Source organism: Meriones unguiculatus, chromosome 3, assembly GCF_030254825.1.
Source record: "Meriones unguiculatus strain TT.TT164.6M chromosome 3, Bangor_MerUng_6.1, whole genome shotgun sequence".
NCBI classification, from domain to species: Eukaryota; Metazoa; Chordata; class Mammalia; order Rodentia; family Muridae; genus Meriones; species Meriones unguiculatus.
In genome coordinates, this window is record NC_083351.1 from 113,457,689 (window position 1) to 113,481,828 (window position 24,140).

Below are 24,140 nucleotides of genomic sequence, written 5' to 3' on the forward strand. Positions count from 1 at the left end.
AACTGCTTGTCTTCCCAGCATCCAATGTGTCCCACCCCCCTGCTTATTAAAATCCAGCTCTCTAGCAAGTCTACAGTGACCTTTGGTTTTGGTGTGTGCACTTGATGTACTTAAATCTGGGTCACTGTGGACTAGCGCAGTACTCCTAACCTTTAGAATACAGCATAAATGGCAGGACAGTATTGCGATGATTAAAATTACCAGCTATCACTGGCTAAAGGACAACCTCTTTTACATTATTGGCTTACAGGATTGTCTGAGTGAAGCTGCCATGCAATAGCAGTTTTCAGGCAAAGATCTCACTGTGGCCATAAGCCAATACCCAGTGGGGAATTGAGGATCTCAGTCCATTAGTCAGCAAGGAACTGAAACCAAGCAATACCCAATGATTCAGCACTCCTCGGATGACATCTTGATAGGAATATGTAAAAGGTCCAGCAGGAGATCTACTAAGCCACTTCTACACAGGTACCTCCTGCACAGAAACCGAAGGCGTCCATTTTTTTCTGAGCAATTCAGTTTTGAAATACTGCATTAGAAATTAGTGAACACCTACTGCAATAATTACCAAATTACATTTAATATTGTTATAAATCATACTTTCTATAAAGAATGTAAGATTTTAACAATTCCATACAGGAAACAGATAAACTACTCTTGTGATTGTCAATAAGTATAACTATTTAAATCATACTAAAGACATAATGCAATGGCAAATTGGAATAATACCTGAACGGAGAAAATTTTAAAGAGGTTTTAAATCCCTTTGTTTTGATCTTATTTTACTACTACCAAATCTACACAATACACTATTATTTCTTATTTCAGCACTTGCGAGTAGAAAAAGCTTCTCAAATTATTTTATTTCCACTCTCATGAAGGATACCTGATTCTTTAAACTGAAAATGGATAAGTACAAATCATCATTTAAGACCGCCTATAAAGTCGCTTAAGAATCAGACCTGGATGGCAACATCTCATATTTGTGTGACTATACCTACTTACAGTGGAGGGAAGAAAACGTAGAAATCAAAACAAAACAAAGCAAAACAAACAAACAAAGCAGAACAGTGCACTTGCACCCCATGTTACTAACATGTCTTTGAGTAGATAAAAATGACATGGTGGGATGCCACATGTCTTCACAGCAGAATGACTCGCGTTCAAAGGCTTCTTAGCAAAAAGATTAACATTATTTTCTGAAATTGTTACTTTCTCTTTCTTCTTTGGATGGATCCTTGAAAACGGTTTTCATTATGCTCTCCACTGTATTGTTAGGCTTGCAGTCACAATCATCGTGAGCAAAAGGAGGGGTAGGAAAGGGCGGTTTTTCACTTACTGCAGGCATGAACGAATAGCCTGAGGCGGTACGGGCGACTGTTGATGATATTCTTGATCCTGATGAAAAAAAAAAGGCACAAGGATACTATCTGGGATATGGTGGCAATTGTTTCCAGGTTTAATAAACAAACTTGGAGAGCATCATCCATTCCCTAATAATACAGTCAGTCTGTAATGACCAGGTATCACAATGGATAGACTGACCAATACACTGTTCTAGAACTTGCCTTTGGGCAACTGTCCATTGGCTGCTACCAGATAAACTAAACCACTCTGGATGACATTTTGCCAAAAAAGTAAAAAATAAAATTGTTTACTGAGTTAAACATGTGCTTGAAAGCAGAAAAATAAAAGACAAACATTATCATGAAATTTGCAGGCAAATGGTGGGATCTAGAAAAGATCATTCTGAGCAAAATATCCCAGAAGGAGAAAGACAAACATGGGATATACTCACTTATATAGACCTATAAGATATGATAAACATAATGAAATCTATGCACCTAAAAAAGATAATCAATTGAGCGGACATGGGGTAAGATGATCAATCCTCATTTAGAAAGACAGATGGGATGTGCATTGAACGTATGACAGGAGTCTACTGAGCGCATCTGAAAGACTCTAACTAGCAGTGTTTTCAAAACAAAGACTCATGACCAAACATTTGGCAGAGTACAGGGAATCATAAGAAAGAAGGGGAGTTAGTCTGATGGGGAAAGGATAGGAGCTCTACAAGGACCAAATATATTTGGGCACAGGGTCTTTTCTGAGACTGACATTCAACCAAGGACCATGTATGGATATAACCTAGAACCTCTGCTCAGATGTAGCCTGTGGTAGCTCAGTAACCAATTGGTTTCCCAAAGTGAGGGGAACAGGGACTATTTCTAACAGGAACTCAATGGCTGGCTCTTTGGTCTCCCCACCCCCAAAGGGAGGAGCAGTCCTGTTAGGCCATAGAGGAGGGCTTTGCAGCCAGTCCTGAAGATACCTGATAAAACAGGATCAGATGAATGGGGAGGAGGTCCCCCCTATCAGTGGACTTGGAAAGGGGCACGGTGGAGATGAGGGAGGGAGGGAGGGAGGGAGGGACTGGGAGGGAATGAGGGATTGGGACACGGCTGGGATACAGAGTTAATAAAATGTAACTGATAAAAAAAAAAAAAGACTTAAATGGGTGAAGACGCTGGCTACCATGCCCAATATTCTCTTCCAATCTTTATGCCCTGGTTCAGTCCCTGAGCCCAACAGAGAATCAAGTTGTGTAACTTGGCCTTTGATCTCCAGGGAAGCAGTAGGCACAGACACACCCCCACATACCTATACACACATTTTTAAAACAGAATTTAAGAACTTAAATAACATAACCTTCGAATATGAAGAATTATTTGTTCCTAGAGGTACACAGACCTTAAAACAACATCCTGTGAGTGAAATACCACAAGAATATCGTTAATTTATAACAGAAAGCTAGGGAATATAGCTTGATAACTGTGCCCCTAAGATTGGACAGTGTTGTTGGACAGCTGTAATATAAACACCTTTGATTTAGCCTACTCAGAGTTCAGCTTTAATCATTGGCAATGTTCACAAAATCTAAAGAAAGGCTGTATCCTTAACTGTATATTAATGAAAATCTGACAAAACACTGCAAATGAAACATTCAATTTATTACTTCTAAAACTAAAGATACATAGAAAAGAATCTCACTGCCAAGGTTCATTCCAGAACTTGCAAACTTTCATTAGTAGCCAAACATCCTCATGAGTTATCATACTGATTTAAACCACAGTATGATTGAAACAAAAGTAATAATCAAGAACTTACTAGCTTACCTGATATAGTTGAGACTATATCCTTATTTTAAACTATAAATAATAACAAGATAATAAATTAAACATTGACAAAATGACTCCCATGACTTTGAAGAACCAAAGGAAATGGTTAAGGGCTTACTATGCAATGATTCCCTGACTTGTACAATTTGCTTCTTACTGTAGAATTCAGCTTTTGTGTTTTTACCACATAGGGAACCAGGCACCAACACTAGGATAGTGCGTTCTGCAACATTCTCGCTGAAAACTTCACTGAAATTCAAAATTTGATAAATTTTTATTTAAATTGTATATGTGTGTGTGTGTGTGTGTGTGTGTGTGTGTGTGTGTGTGTGTGTGCGTATTTATTCATTGGCATATGTGTATCAGAGGCAGATTTTATTTTAGGTAGATATTTATTAGTATGATGCCTTATTACTTTTATAAACATCCCTAATGCTATTTTATCCTCCTCCTATGCTTTTACCCTCCATGTTCTGTATCTATCTCAGTACAGTCTCTCTAATTAGAGCCCTCTCATGTTTCTCCCATTTCCCACTTCGGCTTACTTGTCCCCTGTTATCCACTTTTATAATATCCCCCAGCTCGCCGGCCCTGCGATGGGTGAACAGTGTCCTACAGTGTCTTCCTATATTCACAGCAAGCACTCTTGTCTATTAAGCCTTGTCCGCAGTCAGGAAACAGGGCATCATCCCTCTCCTGTGAAGACATCCTGCTACAATACAAATGTATTCATAGTAGTATAGTTAGCCTACATACGGAAGAAAACATTGGATAAAACAATAACTTGTCTTTAAGACTGAGAAGTATTTTTAAACATATCTCTCAAGAAGGGAGAGTTCTTTGTAGAAGTTTGACTTTTGTTTAGTATAATGTATTTTTAATGTAATAATTAAAATAAAAAAATCTTTCTGACCTTCACTGGGTTGCCAGATCTCATGCATTCTCACTGCTAAGATCACCCATTAGGTTTTCCTTCTTTATAAACTATTTTTAAAACAAATAATTCACTAAAGTAGTCCATGTTGAATATGCCATATATTCTTAAGCTTTTTTAAACTTATGTCTTGAGGCATTATACTGTCCTTATTGTGTTTAACTTTAATTGGTGTATGTTACTAAAATCTCTGAGCAATTAGAACAGTGGTACTCCGCCTTCCTTTAGTACACTTTAGTGCAGCTGTTCACGTTCTGGGGACCCCTACCATAAAATTATTTTTGTTGCTACTTCATTACTGCAAGTTTGATAGTGTTATGAATTGTAACATAAATATCTAATATGCATGATCTCTGATATGCGACCCCTGTGAAAGGGTTGTCCAACCCCTCCAGGGATCACAGCTCACAGGTAGAGAACCGCTGAATGGAAAGCTAAACATTCAATGATAGTTTTCTGTTTCTAAATTGCTAAGTTTTAGTATGCTGTCTTAGAGTTTCTAGTGCTGTGAAGAGACACCATGACAAAAGCAATTTTTCTATTGGAAAACATTTAATTGGGGCTGGCTTACAGTTTCAGATATTCAGTTCATTATCACCAAGGTGGAAAGCAGGCAGTGTACAGGCAGACATAGTGCTGGACGAGCCAAGAGTTCTACATCTTGATCCTCAAGTAACAATGAGGAACTTTCTTCTACAGGCAGCTAGGAAGAGATTACTTCCATACTGGGTGGAGCTTGAGCATATATGACCTCAAAGCACTGCGCCTCACAGAGCCAGTCCACCACAGTTCAAATCATACTAAAGCACCATGTTCTTCACTGCTTCTATTAGTATGGCCCATGAAGCCACGCTTAAATCATCCCACCTCTTTCCTAATCCAGAGTCTCCAAATCCACATTCCTCCAAACAAAATCATGCTCAGGCACATCACAATATCCTAGTCCCTGATACCAATTTTTGTCTTAGTTAAGGTTTCCATTGCTATGGACCCCATGACCAAGGCAACTTTTATAAAGGAAGATATTTACTTTGGGCTGGCTTACAGTTTCAGACATTTAGTTCATTATCATTATGGAGGGAAGCATAACAGTGTACAGGCAGACATGATGCTGGAGGAGCCTTGATTCCCAGGCAACAAAGAGGAGACTTAAGCATATATGACCTCAAAACTGTGCCTCCACACTGACACACTTCCTCTAACAAGGCCACACCTCCTCCAATAAGGTCATATTCTGTAATACTGCCTTTCTCTATGGCCAACAATTCAAACACATATACACTTGAAATTATTGCTAATTAAGCTATGTTTATTATGCATCATCAGTAGTAATTACTTTCTTTGTCCATGTACTTTTGAAGCATGCACACACACACATATAGAAAGAGAGAACAGAAAGAGAGAGAGACATTTTTGATTTTGTTCTTAGCAAAATTATTTCTTAAAATGAAGACAAAAAGAATGGGCTTTATTTTTGGCAAACAAAATAGACTTTAGTTGTATTGGTTTTCAGATGCAAAAGCCAGGTAATGTTTAAATGTTTACTGTTAAAATCAATCATTGAAGAATATTTTTTGTGTTAGCCAAGGCTGACGAGAACCAACACTTTATTTAAGCAATAAATCAGGATGTGGTTGAATCCTGTCTATTTTAGACTTGTTTGTATTTTAGGTAAAATACTAAATATAGTTTGCATATTTGAAGTTGTTTCTAAAGTTCAAAGGGAAACAAAGAATTAAATACAGAAATTCAGTGGCTAGGCAGATAGATATTAAAGGGATCTGTACATTGTACCAGCTAATATTGGCTGCAGCAGTGTAATGCTTTTGCAGTAGTTTCAAGGTGCCAAAGTCAAATCTCTATTTCACCAAAAATAATATTAAGCAAAAGTATAAAAATGATTCTAAGAGCACTAAGATGTAGAGAAAATGAACCTTATTTTCAGAAAGTCCAAGTAAGCACTCAAATGTTTTCATACATCCAGATGAAAAGGAGGGAAAATTCATATTTCTATTAAACCTCTGGACTAGGTCCAAACTATGTGTTTATCAGACTATATGAAAGCTAAGATCATTGTGTGGTGTGGCTATAAATCACACCTGTTCTCAGAGTGCCTCCATTATTGCTCTTCTAGCCACAATCTTACAAGTATTTCATTTTAAATTGTGAATTGAAAAAAAGTACAAATGATTCATTATTTTCATTTCATTAAATTTAACATTTCACCTGTCTGGAGGTTACAGCCCTTTAATCAAAACTCAGCTTCAGTCACTGTTGAAACAGTATGTTCAACCCACCCTTTGCAAGTGCATCAAGTTGCATTCTGTGGATTTGTGTTAGTTTTTCAACTGCTGCACTCCTGATATTCTGGACAAGATAATTGGTGTTCATTTGCTGCAGATGGTTGGGCATGCTGTGCATCGTAGGAAGTTTATCAGTGTCCCTGTCTTCTGCTCCCTAATTTCCAGTTTCACTGCCTTCCATAGACCATCATGAACAAAAAATATCCCTAGGCATTGCCAATTACAACCTGAGGAAAAAAGGAAAGAATTGCCTTTGAATGCAACACAATTTGTACATCACCGAGAATATCTGAGCGCATGAAGATAATTGAACAGAACATTGAAAGAAAACTCTAAACAAAATAGACAAGTTCTAAGAAGGAAAATAAGACTCAAATTAAGACCTGGCTTAACTTTGGGGGGGAAAAAAAGGGCATTGCATATGGATTTGCCTCTTAACTTGTATGCAAACTTACCACGTAAGCCAAGTTCTTAACAGAATGTTCTGTTTCCTCATTTTTGTGCTTTGTCCTAAAAATGCAAACAAACATAAACAACCTAAAAGTTCAAAATGACCTCACACTCAGGCTAGTCCAAAATGTTTACTTTCACACACTCAAAGAAGTGGTGGTAAATTATTTCCCCAATGATTTTTTACTAAGATAACTTTTCCTAAAACTCCAAACTGGAGATCACAATCTCACAGTAAATTCCCTAAAACCTTGCCTGTTCTCAGCATTCGCAGTCTCTTTACACTATCATGAAATATAACTAAGAAAAAGTAGAAAAGACCACCCACACTAACAGATAGAATTGATTCAGACTATCTAGATAATTTAAATCAGAAATAACTAGTAAAGACGGTAGCTGTAATTACCACGTTTGAGTTAGGCAGAGAAAGTATATAAAAAAAATTCCTTGGTTCAGAGAAATTGGAAGACATGCTTCTCAAAAAAATCAGTAGAATCCAATAAGTACAGTTATGATTGATAGAAATGTTCTAAGGTAGACTTATAACATCAGTTGTAACTTCTTCACCTTAGTTTTCCCAAGTAGAGCAATAATAAAATGACATTCATGGTATTTTAACAAATCAACAATCTTTGGTTGCATGATCATTTCCATTATTCCCAATGTTTATCCATAAAAAGGAGATACAATTTGTAATGTAAAAGTTCAATACCTAATTTTTAATTTTTTAATATTAAAAATATCTGACTCTAGAATAGGAATTATAATACAACCTAGGAATTATAATACAGATTTTAAAAATTACAAATGTATGAACACAAAGATAAAGTTATCTTCATGATGCTACGGTTTTAATATTTTTAGTAATTTATAAAACAAAACAGAATATAGAAATCTCTTACCACAAATGGATTAAACAAGTTAATGCTTTAAGAATTATTTCTACAATTATCCCTAAATGAAATGTCTCCATCAAATTCCTTCCCTTGGGGTCCAGTGTACCCTATGGATGAGGAGGTGGAAAGAATGTCCTTTGCCTATATATTATGGCTTCCAGCTTACTGTTTTTTTATGGGATGCTTTAGTGTGCAAATGAGTGGACCTTTGTTTTCTGTGCCTTATCCTGAACTGTTTTTTTTTTCTTTTCTTGAGTTTGTTTTGTCCAATTCTGTGTTTTTATTTTATTTTATTATTATTCTACAGAAGTTTGCTTGTTTTCTTTCTTTTTTTTTTTTTTTTAATGCAGTTTATTCAGGAACATTGAACAATCCTCGGACCCCGGGGAAAGCCAGCCCACAGCTTAAATAGCCTCTGGGTAGCCAACCCAGGCGTGCCACGGGGGCAATGCAGATAGGTCCACATACATGGAAGCGAGCCAGATCCTCGGCCTTAGCCAAATGTGGAGTTGTTCGTGACAGAGAGCACTCACCATCGGGAAGGTGGAAGGCGGAAGGCGGAAACCAGCTCCATCTTTAAGGCATAGCATTCCGCAGCTCTCTACAGTTCCCCCTTTTTGTTTTAGACGCATCAGGCAAGAGTAGAGGTCTGATCTCTGATATTAGAAATAAATTGGGACTAATGAGACCAAAATGGAGTGGATCCAGTTGGGAGAGAGCTGAGAGTAGAGAGGAACTGGGAGAAGGTAAAGGGAGGGGAGACCATAATCGTCGTATATTATGAAGAAAAACATTCTATTTTCAATAAAAATATACAAATAATAAAAAAAAAGAATTGTTTCTAAGTCTCCTTTATTTCCCTTTTGTTAAGGGTATAAATGTACATTATTTGCAATAAGTTTACCAAGTCTCTTTATGTATGGCACTCACATCTCACCTCAAGCTTACTTTCCTTTGTAGAGCTGATAGGCATACTTTAGAATAAAGTAATACTACAATTTTATTGTATATTGTTATAGTTTAGACTAATATCCATTTTTAATTGTGTGTATGTTTGTGCTATAAGTGTGGGGAATGCCTGTGGAGCCATAAGAGCACAGTGCATGCCCTGGAGCTGAGTTCCAGGCAGCTGTAAGCTTTCTGACTTGAGTGCTGAGAACTGAATTCATGTTCCCTGAAATGCAGCATGTTCTTCGGCCAACTGAGCTCTCTCTCTCCAGCACCCTACTATTTTATTCTTGTGCATATCAAAGGAGTGGCTCAAATACAAATTTTGATGACTTATTTTTAAATATAAATTATTTACAACAAGGAAAAAACAAAACTGTGGTGATGGTGATTTGGGAAAGACACTTGCAGAAAAACAAAACAGAACTGAAGTATTCGCCAGAGTCTAAAGGAAAAGAAGCAGAGGGCAATTTAAAATATAAAACCTAAACATAAACACGACAATTTAAAAAGCTATCAAAATTAGAGCATGTTATTAAGATGATAGTTAATGTAAGAAAACTACATATTTTCCAAAATATTAATGTTTTAAGGAGGTTAACATATGAAATGTTTAATAAAAGATTTAATACTTCTAAGAAAGAATGTCTCTTGAATGTTAGGAAAATATTAGAAAACCACAATAAGAAGAAATAGGCAGGTTTGCATCTTATATTTTGCACCGTTTTATTTTAACATCTAATGAATGTATATATTTCAATTACATTTCAAATGCTAACTGGATAGTTTGCATTATGTTTCTAATGCCAAAGGAATAGTTCCAGAGAATAGCTTCTGCAGTCTTGTTTGAGGGATGAAATCTACATATAAACTTTACCACACAGACATGACATACTAAATTTCCAGATTAGGGCTGAGGAGAAGGGAAGGCTTGATGGTTAGCTGTTCTTGTTGCTCAGCCATGGAGACCTGAGTTTAATCATGAGAACTGAGGTTCAAATCCCAGCACCCAGTACCAAGAGTGTTTCCCTCCCTTCAAACATCTATAATTCCCCATGCAAGATATCCAACCTCGTCTTCTAGCTTCGTGTGCAAAGATGTACACACCCTCACAAATGTATACACACACACACACAGAGAAAGAGAAACAAAGAGAAACAGATTTCCTTAAATTGTACACAACTTGATAGAAAATGACGGTGCTAGCGATAATTTCACAGAAATAAATGTTAGCCAATTATCAGTGCTCTAAGACATTGTGCTATGCCTGTCTCCCCAAACTTTCAGTAGATATTTAAAAATGAGATGATTCCTTGGTAAATAATAAAATAGCTAACCAGGTTATGACCTATAGTAATTTCGAAGCCAGTGCTCACTGAACGCAAGTCTGTGACGTCTGAGTAACTATTACAAGACAATAAACACATGCCATAGGGAAATGATGAAGAACATGGAAAGGTTTGAAGGAAGAGAAGGAAAGGGGGAAATTACATAAATATATTATAATCTCAAAAAGGGAAAGAAAATGAATACTATAAATAAAAGCCTTAAAACCTTGATAGAAAAACACAGATAAATATCCTGAGAACTTTATACCTTGATTTAAATAATCTTGTCTCATTTGAAACCGTAGATAGAAAGCAAAGTACTGAACATCTAAGCACAGTCCTGCTTGCTACAAAAACGCTGAAGTCATTTTCATACACAGCCTCACCTCAGTGATTGAAGAAACAGACAGTTCTGATGGTTCTATGTACACCTGAGGAATTCGATCACGAAAGTTATTGTACAGATGGTGCATTGTACACTAATCTCCCAGATGTCTGGTTTTTTATTGCCAGCAGAGAACAGCAACCCTTCTGTACATTTTCCCCACCCCTCTTACCTTAAATCCACTAACAACTTCTCTGACAGTTTTACCTCACAAGGAAAAATATATATATATATATCCCCATCATTTCTAATTATCTGTGGATCTAAATTAGAAATGAAATTCAACATGCCCCGAGGAGACAATTGCAAACTCAAACTTCAAAAGACATGAAGCATGAAAACATTGCTAAAATCTTAAGGTTTGTATCGGGAAAAATCTAGAAACTTTGTATGAGAACAAAGGTGGGATGCACTAAACAGGGGTTGCAGAACACAATCTCTTAATATATTATTGTTGCTGATGCTCTTCCCAGCATTTGTAATTACTACACTAGCCTGAGCTCAAGAGAGGAAGGTTTCCTCAGCCGTGTAGCTGGTATGTCAGGGATGTTTTCGTGCATTACCTGGAGAAAGATTCAACTAATTAAATAACTAAGAATGGTAGAGATGCCTTATCATGATTAGCTAACATACTTTATAAACATTTTAAATGATAGTGAAATAAGTTTTCAGGTTTTGAGGACTCTACAGATGGTAATTCATCTAAATATTTGAAAGGTGCTAGAGGGGCTGTTCTTTAGCTGGGAGATGTAGCTGAAATAGACTGCATAATACTCCTGGGACTTATGGCATCCCATAGTGCCGAGAACAACAATAGCAATGAGCCATAATGAGCCAGAGGTATTTTCTGTAATTGGTAGTGGTAATTCAAGGGCATCTCTCCCATTGGCTGAGTGATCACAGTGTGTGCTGCGGGACCTACAGCATTCCGGGTCCTACAGGAATGGTACTCGTGAATAATCTCTGTCAAAATGAGGTGTAGAGCTCATCAGCCAATTTTCAGTCCTGAGTCAGTTCAAGTTCTAGAATTCACAGAACAATAAAATGCCTGAGGATACCTGAGGAATGACTCTAATACTAGCATAAATATATTTTCCCTAAAACTTTGAACATTGTGTAAATGTTCAAAGGAAGACTATTGGCTGCTCATTTTCCAAGTGGGTTCCCTAATAAGGGGTACAGGGTCTGTCTCTGACATGAACTCAGTGGCTGGCTCTTTGATCGCCTCCCACTGGGAGGTGCAGCCTTGCCAGGCCACAGAGGAAGATGCAGCCAGCCTTGATGAGACCTGATAAGCTAACGTCAGATAGAAGGGGAGGAGGTCCTCCCCTATCAGGGGACTAGGAAAAGGGCATAGTGCGAGAAGAGGGAGGAGGGTGGGCATGGGAGGAGATGAGGGAGGGGGTTGCAGCAGGGATATGAAGTGAATAAACTGTAATAAAGGAATATAAAAATTAAATTAAATTTAAAAACAACATTGGAAGAGAATGACATTATGCTAATTAAACAAGAAATAAATAATTATGTACTTTAAAAACTGCTTTAAAAAAGATTCAAAATAACAAAATTACATAGGGAATATATTAGTTTGTTTTCTATTGCTGTGAAAATACACTGACCAAAAGCACTTTGGAAAGGAAAGGCTTATTTCAGCTTACCGCTCACAGTCAATCATGAAGGCAGTCAGGGCAGGTACCTGGAGGCAGGAACTAATGCAAAGGCTAGAGAAATGCAGCTTCCATTCATGGTTTGCTCAGCCTTCTATCTTGTACTATATGAATCCACCTGCCCAGGGCTGGTTCTTCACATCAATCATTAATCAAGGAAATTGCCCACAACCCACAAACTTTTATACATGTCAGTCTGATGACAAGTCCTCAATTGAGGTTTCCTTTTCAACCATATTTCTCTAGTTTGTTCAAGTTGACAGAAAACAAACAAACACAAGTAACCAACACATAGATAATAAATCATGATTTATTACCCTTCATAGGAAAAAAATTATGTTACAATAAAATTTTATGTAATTCTACCTCATGGCCAAGTTAGCTAACCAAAAATTTTCCTGATATTAATTAGGGTTTTTGTTTTGTTTTCTTTCTTTTTTTTCTTTACAATTTATTCATTTTATATCCAGACTGTAGTCCTCTCCCTCATCTCCTCCCTGTCCCACCCTCACTCCCTATCATTTTTCTCTAGTCCACTGAAAGGGGGAGATCTCATCCCCTGCCATCTTGACCCCAACTTATCAAGTCTCATCAAGACTGCCTGGATCCTCTTCCTCTGTGGCCTGACAAGGGGTCATAGCCAGGGAGAAGTAATCAAAGAGCAGGCAACCGAGTTCAAGAGAGGCATTCCCTGCTTCTCTTACTCTGGGACCCACATGGAGACTGACCTGCCGATCAGCTACATCTGAGCAGTGGGTCTACGACTTCCCCATGCATGATCCTTGGTTGGTGCACCAGTTTCTGCACAGCCCACCGGGCTTAGATTTTTTAGCTTTGTTGGTTTCCTTGTGGATCTCCTACCTTCCAGGCAAATGAATGGAACTAGAAAAGATCATCCTGAGTGAGGTAACCCAGAAACAGCAACACACACAAGGTATATACTCACTTATATGCAGATGTTAGTCTTATAATATAGGACAACCATACTAAAGTCTCCAGACCTAAAGAAGCTAAATGACCACCCTACAGAGGATGGCTAATTTTCATTCAGAATGGCAACAAGATAGGCAATAGAAGTGGTGGAAGAGAGGAACAGGACAAGAGCCTACCACTTAACATGGAATTAAAGCAGATGCTGAGACTCACAGCCAAACTTTGGGCAGAGTGCAGTGGTCTTATTGAAGAGGAGGAACATTATTTAGGGATTTTATGTATATTCCTGGGATAAGTGAATCTGAAAACTAGAGGAATAGTCCTATTTGCTAACTAAGATACATTCCTTCCTGTATCACTCTATTTCTTTCCTCCTAGATAATTTCATTTTATATTTTGACACAAGAGAACACTGAACTATATCTACATTTTCACTCCAGCAAGTTCATTTCCTTTTTACCCTATTGTTTCAGAAAGGCTTTTCCCTCAGTTATCAGTAATACTTAGGTTTTATTCTTTCCTCCAGTGGTTGGTCATCAAAATGGAATGAAATAACCAAAGTTTCTATTGGCTATTTTTACAACAGTGATGGATATTATGACTGTAAAAGGTAGAAATGTGAATTGAGGAGAATAAAACCTGTTTTGGGGCATCAGGAAATTGCAAGGGACAGTTGGCCTTTTATTTCACAGAGGCAATGAACTTCCCTATTGTTTTACTTAGATTCACTATGTCACAAAAATTCCCAGGCAAAATGTCTTAATGTCTCTGTCCAGGGTACTAATAGGCAGTTGCAAATAATTTCTACTTACTGATGTATCCCAAGTATAGAGTGAAATATAATTTTTTTTGTTTGTGACTTTGTATAATCATAATGTATTAATTTATTATGCATCTTTGAAGACATTTGATGGACCTACCAATGACACCTGTGCTTGCTGGGAATTTAACCCTTTCATCTAACACACAGCTTCATTGCAGTTACTATCCTGTTCATTAGAAACACTAGTATGAGTCCCAGGATTTTTTTGAGAGATTTTCAACTTACCATTCTGATCATTTAATAATACCATGTCACAGCTTATGTTTCACTTTGTCTCCATAGTAATTATGACAGAAGATAAAAGGCATCTAAAGGTAATTATCACAGAATATTAAAATTTTAAATCAGAAAACTTTATCACAGTATGAGGAAAATTTTTTCTTTTTATATCTCAGTATACATTCTATATTACAGAATGTGACATAATTTTATTATGCAAAGTATATGAGTTCTTATAAGTAGGATAAAGCCAACATGATTTAGTTTCCAAAGTATACTTCTCTATGCTTTAACATAATTATTCTAGTAAATGATCTGGGAGACTGGAGCTAAAAGACAAAGACAATGCCCTTCTAAATGGATACATTCGCTTGAAGCTTATTATCTTCTTTTTTAATTTCTTTGCTCATAGAAGGAAGTAGTCAGAGCTGCTGTGAGGATATGTAAGAACTGCCCTAAGCTGCTATGCTATTGTGCTCCTGCATCCTACAGATGAAAATTATAATGTTCAGTGAGATGAGTCAGTGGATCCATAATTGCTTATTAAGCCGGTAATGCAGCTCAGGTAAGTGGGGAGTGTGGAAGAAATAAAAAGATAAGTGAGACACTGCACTGGGGTTGTAATAGAGACAGGAGTTTTTTTTTTTTGTTGTTGTTGTTGTTTTTATAAAAGCATGTGTAGACCCATACATACTCGTTTTGCATGTGTGAGTCCATGTTCTGATGTCCTATAGTTAAGAAAGCAGATGACAAGCAAGAATATTAAAATAATACACACACACACACACACACACACACACACACAGACAAAAAAAATGCACATTTCAAGGTTGGGAGTTGGAAGTGTGCTTGCCTGGAATGCCTGAAACTTTAATTCCCTCCCTTGTGCCCCATAAAACTGGGCGAGGTGGTAGAGATCTATTAACTCTCTAGTGGCAGACACAAAAGGTAAGAAGGTCAAGGTCATCTTCAACTACATCATGAGTTTCTGTGAGCATGGACTAAATGAGAATCTACCAAAAACAAAAGAAAGAGTGAGCGGGTGGAGGGAAGAAAGAAGAGTGTATGAGTAGCGAATTAATTCCTCAGGTCACAGAGAACTTGGGAGTGTTCCATGAGATGTATTAGGGCATTCATTATGCCATCATCAATTTATGCCCACAAGCCCAGTTTATCATTGTGTGGAGAAGTCTGTGGTTATAAAACTGTATCATTTCAGATTACAAGGATCCTAAGCAACCTACCACCAGCTCCGTTGTATATAGCAGTAAAAAGAGCAGTGTGGTTTTGTTATGCAGTGTACATGGGTCAAGTGATAGATGGCATTCCTTGATTCACCAGCACACAAAGATTTGTGTCCCCCATTTTTAACAGAACATAGGCTATTATATCCCTTATAGCCACTAGACTCTGTATCAGGAAAGTGGATGCAACTGTATCACAATTTAGATATAAATAACCTAGCTTGGATAGAAAGGCATACTGTCAGTTCTCTATAATTATAATTAAATTGACTGAAGGATATGTTTACAAGACAGAGTTGAAACATGCTTTTAAGACAGCTGATCTAGAACAGCAAAGACATATAAGTGCCTACTATGTGCTTCTTTACCACTTTTTAAAAAAGTGACAGCGTATTTGCTTAATGATGTAAATGTCTTTCGGGAATTTCATTTCAACTCATTATCAACCTTATAGAAATAAGTCTTCACTTTAGTTCATACTTTTTATACTTTAAAATTTATATTCATTATATATTTTAGTCTAACTTCCTTAATTTTAATTTTTCATATAATAAAACATAATTTTATTATATTTTACATGGTTATTTCAAACAATTCCTGGTTTCATTCAACTTATAATTATCTTCCAGGATCAATACATGGTCAATTAACTAGATTTGGTCACTTTATTGAAACAGAAGGAAAATGTTTTATTTTATAATTACCTAAATAATGTATGAGCTGTCTAAACAACTGTTCATTTGTGATTATGAAATTCAATAAACACAGGAACACTTTCCGATCTTTAATTTGGCTCCATTTTCCATTGTACAGATTATTTTATTATTGAACTGAAATGCAACACTGAAATGCAACAAGAAATATTATGCTTTGTCAGTAGTAATTTTTATCTTGTTAGTTCATATTTGACAAAACGCTTTTTGATTTTTCAAATTGTGAATAGGTTACAAGCTTCAAAGTGCTCTGTTACAGTGTTTACTGCTTTTAATTGTCACTTAAAAATTTTTTCTAGTGTATACTTTGAAGTTTTTAAACAACATGCTAAAACAGTCAAATGCAATAGCATAAAATATTTGATTTGAATGAATTTTTTAAGATTATGCACAGTAAGAATGAAAATATTCTAACTCAGTACTAATGGATGTGAGCTGACAGTGATTACAATGCCATATAGCGTCTTCAGTACAATTACAGATGATTAACCCTGATTCAGCCTGATCACAGAGGTAAATCTGTACAATACTGTCTTACCACAGTGTTCCTCAAAGCTACGGGGGTAAAGTCACTACCCAAACCGATTATTTCTAGAAGGTGGGCTCTGTCCCAGTGATCCTGGAGGACAGAGCATAAAAAGCCTATTGAGAGTATTGCAAAGTTTCTTCTTTTCAGGAACAGCCACTCCTTCCTTTGTTCCTCTTTCTTCCTTTAGGTATCAAATATTCATCTGAATCTGCCCCATGACTGTACTTCAGAAGTATACAACATGTTCATTTTGCACAAGTCCACAGCTGAGGAGCATGTTCACAAGAAGAAATACAACTCGAGTCTCTATAGGCGATTAGGCATTAAGTTACATGAGGATTCACACTTAAATTTTTAAGTTAATTCTGGAGTAAGTTAGGGTATGAGGGATCGATATGCATGAAGAATGGATTAATTTTGGATAGACAGAGATAGAATGCAGTCATATGATTTCTTTTTCTTTATAAACACCTTATGTTGTAAACTCAGGAGACTGGGTTGTGAGAACTAAATAAAAATCTGCCAGGCCTACAAAATGGCTTCACAGTCAGTCTAGGCAACTTTAGGAGGTTGTGTCTAAAGGAAAAAGTGAAGACAGAGCTGGGCATGTAGCTCAAGAGCAGAGTTTTATCTAGCATATGCAAAATTAAGGGATAATTCCCAGAGCCATAATGAATAAATATACCATATTAATTAATTAAAGCAAAGTTCTTCATTTTGAGTGAATAATTCTAAATTATTTCTAGGTAGCATTATAAAAGTAAAGTTATTGTCCTTTCCTTTCAAATCCAGAATTTGAACAAAAGGAAGCTCGATAAAAATTAAGCTGCACTTTAACGCTGCGTTTGATTGAAAATCTTTTAAGTATAATCACTGCTCCGGACACACAGGAATGACAGGGTATGTACTTGGTCTACTTGCACTTCCTGACCTTTACACATTGTTTAGAACGGTGCTGGGTAATCACATCTGAAGATGTCAGTTACATATTACCAGGTATGAGACACTGCACATTTTTTCCCACTTTTCACATTGCCAACATTTGTAAGTGATGTCTGCAACAGTCGGTATTCATATTAGCCATAAAAAATGTTGACAGAAGAGTCAAAGGCAAAATATACAAATCCTATAGAGCAGCAATCAATCCAGATGACTGACTGCCTCTGGACAGTTTGTTTCAACTTTTGAAGGTTTATGGAAAACTCTTTTGAGTTCCATCTCATCATCAAGGTCTCACTGCCAGCATAATATACAAGGCACTCGGATCTATCGGCATTTGACTTAATATTTTGAGATTGAAACGAGGATTTATCTGCCAGCGCACAGGAAATACCAGTAAGTCTTATTCAGTTTAATTCAAGAGCTTCTATTAGCTGTCTCAAGGACAGCGAGACCTGCCAGTCATGTGAACCTTTGCGGAATCCACAGATGTTCGTGCCCTCACTCTCACCCACAACACTGATGTGCCACAAGCAGCAGCAGAGAAAAGATTACCAAAAGAAATCTAATCTTCCTGAAGGTTCTTCAATCGGATGCCATTTAGAAATTCAAAAGATGCTCATATACTGGATTTATGGATGCATTTAATAATACAAACCTATCGAGATTTTCTAGGATGAGGAGAGGTGAGTAAAACAGACCACCCTCTTAGCCAGCATCAAATTTTAATAATTATGTAATAAATTTATATGATGAACACAATAAATAAGTTGCACAGCAGTAGCGATCTAACCAGAACAACTGTCCTATTAGGAGCTTGAATTTACTGGAAGGATACCTAAACAGAGAGGAAAGCCATACAATAAGATGCACTGTATGCATTACATATTTAGAACATGTCATAGGACATGTTGATAAATTTTAAATTTAAATATAAAAATCAATGCAATTCTCAGTAAAAGTGTTAATCTGTTCAAATACCTGAAAGAGAATAAATTGTATTAGTAGGCTATGCTTCAAGTGTGGATATACACACATGTATAAATATTTCCATGTATGGAGACACAGGGAAATATGTCAGGCCTAACCATAACCAAAGCATGATACAACTGTATGCAATCAGATAAACCCAGGATATCTGGCTGCTATGAGACCTGTGAAACAGATGGAGCTGAGGTGGAAAAGAAAATGTAAACCCCACACTTTAGGCATCTTGCCATCTTCTGGATTTTATACCAAAAAAGATGTCTGCACAGAGATTAACATTATTTCATTACCTTGGTTTGAGTCAGATTGAGTTGAAGCAACTACAGGAACAAAGAGACTCATTTGGAAACAACCCAATTTCAGGTGAAGATAACAGAAAATACAAGATTAAACTCAAACTCCCTATTTACAACTGGATGTTTGAGGCATGTTAACTTGATATGATGGCTGAGTATACATTTCTATGTGTAAAAGTTGTGGCAAATTTTACACAGCCTACATTTTTAACAAGGGAGAAGGCAAACAAATGAAATACAAAATCAAAACAAAACAAATGAATAAATAATATATAAATATATAAAAATACACACCCATACACCCCACACACACACACACAAACACACACATTACGAGCCACTTGGTAGACAATGCGCCCAACAAGAATCACAGACTAACAAAAACCTCAATCCCAGATGTCCTTTCAAAGGGTTGAAGAAGGCAGTTCAAATGACTTCCAAAACAATATAGATTATCAGTGCTGCCTTTGGTTCCATTTCAGGAGTTGATGGGGATCCTCCATTGCTGAGGCCACCACACATTAAGGAAAAAAACAACACTGAACGGTAGCTAGCAGAGGCTGGTGGAATGAGAGGGAGTGGGAAGTGATGTGATTCTATTTTAACGAAAACGATTTTTAAAAAGTTGCCTCAGTGTTTTAAAAAAATATAACCAACGATAAAAGATAAATAGGCTATGGAAGGGTTTTCTGGGGAGGTAGCTTGGAGAAACTAGACAGAAGATACAGAGGGGAACTGATGTAATTCTATTCTAATTAAAATCATTTAAAAATTTTAAAAGTTATCCAACACCTGGCACTGGGATTTTATTTAATAATGTTTCAGTAGCAACATTATGAACATATATGCTGCATCTACCTTCAACTTATTTTTTTAATTTGACTACAAATGGTAGTTTTTTAATTTTTATTTTATTAATTTTTACAATTTATTCACTTTGTATAGCAATTGTAGTCCCCCTCCCTCATCTCCTCATGGATCCATCCTCCTTCCTCTTTCCCCCTTCCCCTGGTTTTAAAAGTGGGAGTCCTCCTCCCCTAATATTTGACCCTAGTCTATCAAGTCTCATCAGGATTGCCTGGATTTTCTTTTGCTGTGGCCTGGGAAGGCCACCCTTCCAGGGGGAAGTGATCAAAGAGCAGGTAAATGAGTTCACATCAGAGACTTCCCCTGCTCCCTTTACTAGGTTATCCACATGAAGACTGGGCTGCCTATGGGTTATATCTCAGCAGGGGCTCTAGGTATTCTCCAAGCATGGTCCTTGGTTGATGCATCAGTCTCTTTAGGACCCTAGGCCCACAATTTTTGGCTTTGTTGGTGTCTTTGTGGAGTTCTTGTCTTGCCTTTCTATTCTCTCCCCACCCCTTCTTCTTTCATAAGACTCCCTGCTCTCTGTCCAAAGTTTGCCTGGGAGCTCTGCATCTGCTTCAATCCCATGTTGGGTGGAATCTGCAGAGGACATCTATGGTAGGTTCCCTTCCTGTTCCCTCTCTTCCATTGCTTCAGGTGTCAATCCTGTTTTCCCTTCTGAATGAAATTTAAACATCCTCCCTAGGGTCCTCTTTGTTGTTTAGCTTCTGTAGGTCCATAAATTTTAGTATGTTTATCATATATTATGTGGCTAACATCCACTTATAAGTGAGTATATACAATGTGTGTCTACCAAATAATCCAACTAAAAAGTTGGGTACAGAGCAAAACAGAGAATTCTCAACAGAGGAATATAATATGGTGGAAAAACACTAAGAGAAGTGTTCAATGTCCTTAGTGATCAGAAAAATGCAAATCAAAGCAATCTGAGATTCCATCTCACATCCATCCAAATGACTAAGATCAAAAACTCAAATGACAACACATGCTGGAGAGGATATGGAGAAAGGGGAACCCTCCTCCATTGCTGGTGGTAATGTAAACTTGCATAACTATTCTGGAAATCAATTGTGTGCTTTTCCTGAAAACTGGGAATAGTGCTATCTCAAGACCCAACTATACCACCTGGGCATATATCTGAAAAATGTTCAACCATACAACAAGAACATTTGCTCAACTATTTTCATAGCAGCTTTATTTATAAATGGCCAGAATCTGAAACAACCTAGATGTCCCTCAACTGAAGAACGGATACAGGATATTGTGGTACACTTTATATAATGGAATACTACTCAGCTATTAAAAACAATGAAATTAAGAAATCTGTAGGCAAATGGCTGGAACTAAAATGGCTTAGCATAGGAAATGAGCAGGGAGGCATGAGCGAGGGGAAAGAGTAAGGGAAAGACCATATAATACAGAAGGTGAGCAAGAAGAAAAGTATAACATCTGCATGTATGACAATGTCACAGCAACAGATCAAATTTTAAAATTAATATGATTGAATTATTAGACTTTTAAAATAATATATTTAATTATGTGTGGATCAGGAGAATTTTCAAGGGAGGGGCAAGGAGGATTCTGAGGAAAACCTTGCCGGTCTTTTAGTTTATTTTAGATACTCATTTGATACATCATGGACTGCAGAATCAGTAATGTGTTAAGACAAAGGATAACTTCCGAAGGCAAAAACATGTTTCAAAGAAATCATCCTGTTTATGGATTGCCATTTGGCCCTGTCCATTTTAACAGTGATAATCTTGACCTAACACGTACATAAAAATATTTTCAACTCAGAATGTATTGAATTCTTTCCCTGTTCCCCAGGAATTATTGAAGTTTAAGAACCAAGGAAACATTAAGTAGTTCTAGTTTGTCCAGCACTCAATGGTCATGAAACAAAAAATCATTGCTTCATGTATTTTAACTGCAAACAAACTAAAACAGAAGTAATTGAGTTGTGTGTGTGTCGGGGGGGGGGGGGACACCAAGACTCTAATATCAGGTTTATATTTGACTGATCTATTTTCAAAGGAAAATTTTAGATTCAGTCCATTTTACAAATCTTGCATATATATATATATATATATATATATATATATAGAGAGAGAGAGAGAGAGAGAGAGAGAGAGATGTGATAGTTATCTAGTGCAACCCTCTATTTTTTAAACGGAATTCTGAGAAAATCTTTACATGACTGTCATAAAACAGTAGTGCTGACATGGCCTGTGATGAATAAAAATGTTAAGTAGTTTCAAATAGTGCTGTATGTTTAACACGAAGTGTACAGAAAGGGGAGAGAAGTAACACTTGAGCCTAAAATTGGTATTCCCTCTTTTTTTTTTAACTTCCTGGTTTCGAGAGAGATAAGGAAACAGGAGACACAGTCATTGTTCATTCTGTAGCCAGTTCCAAGACAGCAGCCCTGCAGAGCCAGGTAGGCCCTCTGACCGACACATTCCTTGCAGGGATCCCGGTTTTATTTAACAGTCTTGAGCAGCTGGAGAGCACACAGCTAAAGACCACTTGAGCATGAAAGTGTCTGATGACTGCAAATAAAATATGGCAGGCGACGAGGCACAGCGGTAATAACAATATACAATAGAAGAAAGGTGCAGAGACAGGCTGGAACCTGTGAACTGGAACAAATGCCAAAGGATCCCTGCCACTAGTGTGGACTTCCTAGCCAGAAACCATGTAAATCATTAGAGAAGTCTGTTTGCAGTCACCTCGGCGTATGTGACTGGAAATTGACACAAAGTCAGGTATTGAGACGAAAATGAAGAAAACTCCAAACAGAGAGATTGTCAGCTTTCACAACAGTTTTCAACAGCATTTCAGTATCATGTCAGTAAAAATATTTATGAATTGAAATCATCCTCTGGTCAGAGAATTTCTTAGCTTGCAGAAGAACAAGCCCAGAATCAAAGCTAGTAGGAAGCAACGCTGAATTCTAAATGTAACTGCAAGCTGAGCTGTGATTTTAAATAACTGCATGTGTTTAAGTGATCAGTGGCTCGCTCTCTCTTGACATGTTTTTTCCCCTACAGGTGCCTGTCAAGTGTAGTCTGTGAAGAAACTAAAAACTGCATCACTTGAAGGTGTTTTTGCATCTTCTGAACTGCATCTCATCATCTAGTGAGAAATGAAAGATTTTCTCTCTCTCTCTCTTTTTAAATGTAAGAAATGCATTTCTATGCCATTCCAACACTGTCAAAGCATAACACAGCTGAAGGAGAGGAGAGACCAATCCAGAAATGCACACATGCATTTATTTTATTTTATTTTTTAAGTTTCACTAGATGTTCTGCAGTTCTTGCTATTGGGACAGTGTCCTGTGGTTGGGAAGGAGCAAGATTCAAGTCATAACATGCACATCTTGGCTTTGTTAAGTTTATTAGAACAAGACACAGTACTTTTGTAATTTAAAGTTTTTTTTTGTTGTTGTTGTTGTTGTTGTTTTTTCTCAGTAGAATGGCAGTCTAAATGAGAATGTAGATTTCAGTCTATTTTATACTTGGATTTCCCTTTCTGACTTAAAACTGGTATTTAATTTGTTATAAAATTACTGGGTTTTACTAAAAATCCTACAATCAGTTTGTGAGTGAAGGACATACACTATGGACAAAAAAAATGCCTTTTTGAGATAAATTATAGGAGTAGCTAAGATACAGCACAGCTGGACACAGTGATTGCCAGGGTAGAGACACAAGGTTCCCATGCAGGGTATGGGTTTGCCCCATTCTTGCCCTATGAGCCACAGTCAGCAGAAGTGCAGTCTAAGTCATTAACATTTTAATTTAAATTTTTAGTCTTAAAATATATATTTCTTCAATAAAGCAGAGTTATTAAAATAAGAAATTTAGTACATTATTTTCAAGGTAACATACATACAATAGGAGTCCAGTCCCAACACAACTCCTGCACTTAAAGCTCAGGGATCATTTTGGAAGAGAGGACAGAAAGATTATAAGTGCCAGAGAACAGGGTGCTTACTGGGACATTGTGTCTCAAAAATGTCAGATGTTACATTCCTGAAGTCTAATCAACATGACAGCTAAAGGTGAATGGCAAGGACAGCACCAGTAGACATGTTAATGTGGACAGAAGAAAGCTCACACAGCTTCAATTCTTTGCTAAAACAAAACAACAACAACAAGAAAGACATCAAACAAACAAAAGCACAAGCAGATAAGGAATACTGACAGCAGAAGAAATAGTCTTCCCTAGGGAAGAGCACACCAATATTAGCTATTAGAGCACATCTAATACCAAATGACCAGCCTTCAAAACATGTAAGTAATTTGTACACATACATGTAACACCAATTAAAGAGGCCACACATTTGAAAGAGAGTAAAGTATGTAGGCTACAATGGAGACTTTAGTCGGAGAAAAGGGACAAGGGAATTGATGTAATTATGGTATAATTTTAAAAAATTATCACTCTTTAGCCTCTTTTAAAGTACCTTCTTCTATAGAAAAAGCAACAATTTTT

General features: G+C 36.9%; 1 protein-coding gene across 5 annotated transcripts in view; it reads right to left on the reverse strand.

Moving 5' to 3' along the window:
- LOC110566624 (cadherin-10) overlaps positions 1–24,140 on the reverse strand; it is a 203,113-nt gene that overhangs the window by 156,718 nt on the left and 22,255 nt on the right. Inside the window, exon 2 of one of the 5 annotated variants that reach the window (XM_060380429.1) lies at positions 1,340–1,398. The exons of 3 other annotated variants lie outside the window; for them this stretch is intronic. The gene's annotated coding sequence lies outside the window, so the exon portion shown is untranslated. Of the gene's footprint in view, positions 1–1,339; positions 1,399–6,871; positions 6,927–24,140 lie in introns of all 5 variants that reach the window. One more of the 5 variants, XM_060380430.1, reaches the window with a different exon arrangement.